Raw genomic sequence first — 4608 nt, 5'->3', positions numbered from 1 at the left:
CCTGCCTCGGCCTCCCAGAGTGCTGGGATTACAGACATGAGCCACTGCGCCCGGCCTCATTGATCTTTTATATTGCTTTTTTGGTTTCAATTAAATTTATTTCTACTCTGATCTTTATCATTTCTTTTCTTCTACTATGTTCAAGTTTGGTTTGCTCTTATTTTTCTAGTTCTTTGAGATGCATTCTTAGCTTGTTTATTTAAAACTTTTCTACTTTTTTGATGTAGGCACTTATTGCTATAAATTTTCCTCTTATATTGCTTTTTCTGTATTTTGTAGATTTTCATTTGTTTCGAGAAATTTTTAAATTTCCTTCTTAATCTCTTCATTGACTCACTGGTCATTCAGGAGCATATTGTTTAATTTCCATGTGTTTATATATTTTCCAGTGTTCCTCCTGTTATTTATTTCTAGTTTTATTCCATTGTGGTCAGAGAAAATACTTGGTACGATTTCAATTTTTTTTTGAATTTTTTAAGACTTGTTTTGTGGCCTAACATATGGTCTGTCCTTGAGAATGATCTATGAGCTGAGAAGAAGAACATGTATTCTGCAGGTGTTGGATGGAATGTTCTGTAAGTCCATTTGGTCTGTAGTGTAGATTAAGTCCAAGGTTTCTTCGATGATTTTATCTGGATGATCTGTCCAGTGCTGAAAGTGGAGTGTTGAGGTCTCCAACAATTATTGTATTGGAGTCTAACTCTCTCTTTAGCTCTGATAATATTTGCTTTATATATGTGGGTGCTTCAGTGTTGGGTTCATATATTTAGAATTGTTATATCCTCTTACTTAACTGACCCCTTTATCATTATATAATGGGCTTTCTTTCTTTTTACAGTTTTTGTCTTGAAATCTATTTTATCGGATAGAAGCATAGCTACTCCTGCTCTTTTTTGGTTTCCATTTGCCTGGAATATCTTATTCTAGCCCTTTATTTTCAGTCTATGTGTGTCTTTATAGGGGAAGTGGGTTTCTTGCAGACAACATATAATTAATCTTGTTTTTTTATACATTTAGCCACTCTGTTTTTTGATTAGAGAGTTTAGTCCCTTCACATTCAATGTTACTATTCATAGGTAAGGACTTACTCCTGCCATGTTGTTATTTGATTTCTGATTGTTTGTGACCTTCCTTCCCTCCCTTTCCTTCTCTCTCTTCCTTCTTTCCTTTGTTAAAAGTGATTTTCTTTTATGAGCAATCTGAGCAAGAGTGAGACCCTGTCTCTGCTTAGAATAGAGAAAATTAGCCGGGTGTGGTGGTTCACGCCTGTAGTCCTAGCTACTCGGGAGGCTGAGGCAAGAGGAATACTTGAGCCCAGGAGTCTGGGGTTGCTGTGAGCAATGATGACGCCACTGCATTCTAGCTGGGGCTACAGAGCAAGACTCTGTCTCAAAAAAAGTGATTTTCTGTGGTAATGTGTTTTAATTTCTTGCTTTTTACTTTTTATGTATCTCTTGTACTTACGTTACCATGAGGCTTGCAACAAACATTTTATAACCAATTATTTTAAACATATAACACCTCTGCTTACAAACAAGCAAAGGGAAATCTAACAGAAATTCTACCCTTTAACTCCTTCCCTCCACCACTTTTTAACTTTTTGTTATTCCCGTCCATATCTTTTTATACTATCTACTCCCAAAAAGTAGTTGTAGTTATTTTTGATGGGTTTGTCTTTTAGTCTTCCTACTCAAGATATAAGTTGTCTATACACTGCGATTACAGCAATAAAATAGTCTGTTTATGTACTTACTATTACCAGAGAGTCGTATACCCTCAGATGATTTCTTATTGTTCATTAACATCTTTTTCTTTCAGATTGAAAAATTCCTTTTAGCATTTCTTATAGAACAGGTCTGGTGTTGATGAAATCCCTCAGCTTTTGTTTGGGAAAGTCTTTATTTCTCCTTCATGTTTGAAGGATATTTTTGTAGGATATAATATTCCAGGGTTAAGGTTTCTTCCTTCAGCACTTTGAATATGTCATGCCTCTCTCTCCTGTCCTATAAGGTTTCCACTGAGCAGTCTGCTGCCAGACACAGTGGAGCTCCTTTATACATTATTGTTTTTCTTTTTTCTTGCTTCCCTTAGGACCTTTTCTTTATTCATGATCCTTGGGAGCTTGATTATTAAATGCCTTGAGATGGTCTTGTTTGGGTTAAATCTTCTCCGTGTTCTATGACCTTATTGTACCTGAATATTGATACCTTCCTCTAGGTTTGGAGAGTTCTAGGTTATTATTTCTTTTAATAAACTTTCTACCCCAATCTCTCTCTCTGCCTCCTCTTAAAGGCTAATAACGCTTAGATTTTCCCTTTTGAGGCTATTTTCTAGATCTTGTAGGTGTGCTCCATTTTTTAAAATTCTTTTCTCTTCTTTCTCTTCTGACCATGTGTTTTCAAATAGCCTATCTTCAAGCCCACTCATTCATTCTTTTGTTTGGTCAATTCTGCTGTTGAGAGACTCTCAACGTTTCTCAGTTTGTCACTTGAATTCTTCAGCTCCAGAATTTCTACTTATTTTTTTTTTAATTATGATTTCAATCTCTTTGGTAAGTTTCTCTGATAGACTTCTCAATTCCTTTTCTGTGTTGTCTCGAAGTTCACCGAGCTCCTTCAGGACAGCTGTTTCGAATTCTTTGTCTTTCAGGTCACCTATCTGCGTCACTCCAGGGTTGGTCACAGTACCGTATGTAGTTCATTTGGTGAGGTCACGTCTCCCTGATGTTTTTGACACTTACGGGTGTTTGTCGATGTCTGGGCATTGAAGAGTTAGGTGTTTATTTTAATCTTCGCAGTCTGGGGTGTTTGAACCCATCTTTCTTGAGAAGGCTTTGCAGATATTCGGAGGGAACGGAGTGTTGTGATCTCCGTCTCTGGTCACTGCAGCCGCATGAGCACTGGGAGCGCCCCGAGCCCAGCAGTGCCCTGACTCTGCCGACTCCCGGTGGCACTGCCTCGGTGGACTTCGGTAAGATACGGGAGAATTCCCTGGATCGCTGGGTAGAGTCTCTGCCTCTCTTCCCTCACTCTCTGTGCCGGGCTGCTGGAGTTGGCGGGGGTGGGGGTGAAGTGGGCAGTGCCTTGTGGCCACCACAGCTGGGGCTGTGCCGGGTCACACCTGAAGCCAGCCCAGTCTCACCCAAAGCCTATGGTGACCACTACCCGGCTACCTCTGACGTTTATTCAAAGCCCGAGGGCTCTTTAGTCAGCAGGTGGCGCATCCTGCCAGCACTGCGTCCTTCTCTTCAGGGCAGCGTGTTTCCTTCTGGCCCGGGGTGGGTCCAGAGATGGCGGCCCGGATCCAAGGCCTGGACTCAGGGGCCTCAGGCGTGTGCTTGGTACTTCATCTTACTGTGGCTGAGCTGGTACCCAAGTTGCAAAGCAAAGTCCTCTGAACTCTTCTCTTTCCTTTCCTCAAGTGGAAGAAGACTCTTCCTGAGCTATACTGCCTGTAGTTGCGGGGAGGGGCTGACACAGGCACTGGCTTGGCTGCCATGGCTGGTGTCTCACCGGGTCACGTGCACCGCAAGTTCACTTGCTCTGAGCCAGCACAGCCATAGGAACTGCCCAGGGACTGCAGCCTTTGTGCCCCACTGCCTTGGCATTTAGTCCAGGCCCCGGGCTGCTTTGTGTCAGCTGGTGGTGGGATGAGCCTGAACTCGGGTTTCAGGTTGGAGGATTTCCCTCTGGCCAGGCTGGCCTGAATGCTCCCTCCATGGGCATCAGCAGAATTCTGCCCCGGGCTGTGTTCCCCTGTGCCAGGGTGGCCCTGGGTTTCGATGCAAAGTCCCATGGTCACTTCACTCTCCCTCCCCCGGCACACAGTTTCTCTCTCTGCTTGGCGCTGGCGTGCACTGCCAGGGGAAGGGTGGCGTAGGCGGTGCACGACTGTCTTTCCTGCCCTCTTCAGTGCCTCTTTTCCTGATATGACAGTACAGCGTTGAAACCGGGTAGTATGATCGCTCACCTGATTTCTAGTTCTTCTGAAGGTGCTTGTTTGTGTGGACTGTTACTGAATATGGTGTTCCCGTGCAGGGACCATTGCTGGAGGTTTCTATTCTGCCATCTTGCTCCTCCCCCTCCCCCAGGGCTTTCGCTGAGGGAAGTTCCAAAGGGGTTTTTTCTTTTCATTTTTCTGTCTTCTGCTTTAGTCAGTTTTAGAAAAAATATTTTCCTAGAAATGTGCCCTACCCTATTCATTGTGTTTTTAAATTTATTGACAGAGAGTTGTACTTGGTATTCTTTGTAAAATGTATTCCATGTCTTGATTATACTCTTTCTTATTCCTCACGTGTTTTTGCTCTTTTATTTTTCTTGATTGTTCTAGGCAGACATTTATCTCAATTCTTTTCGAAGAACCACCTCTTGGATTTCGTTTTTTTCTTACTGTTTTGCTCTTTTTCCCCCATTAATTATAGCATTTATCTTAAGTTCCTCTTTTATTATGCCTTGTTGTTCACTTTACAAATTCTTGAGTTGAGAGTTTTATTTTTTATCATTTCTTTAATAATAAAACTCATTTGAGTATCTGAATACAGATTTTGCTGCACCCTATAAGTTTTGATATTCTTGTTTTGTTACTTTTTAAAAGGTCTATAATTGCATT

At 41.9% G+C, this 4608-nt stretch overlaps 1 protein-coding gene across 1 annotated transcript in view; it reads left to right on the top strand.

The window, feature by feature from the left end:
* The window catches only part of LMBR1 (limb development membrane protein 1), a 134900-nt gene that overhangs the window by 73808 nt on the left and 56484 nt on the right, over positions 1–4608 (top strand). The gene's annotated exons all lie outside the window — the stretch shown is intronic.

Source organism: Propithecus coquereli, unplaced genomic scaffold (assembly GCF_000956105.1).
Source record: "Propithecus coquereli isolate 6110/MARCELLA unplaced genomic scaffold, Pcoq_1.0 Scaffold439, whole genome shotgun sequence".
NCBI lineage: Eukaryota > Metazoa > Chordata > Mammalia > Primates > Indriidae > Propithecus > Propithecus coquereli.
The sequence above is the reverse complement of the archived record's forward strand: the minus strand, read 5'-3'. Positions and strand labels throughout refer to the sequence as shown.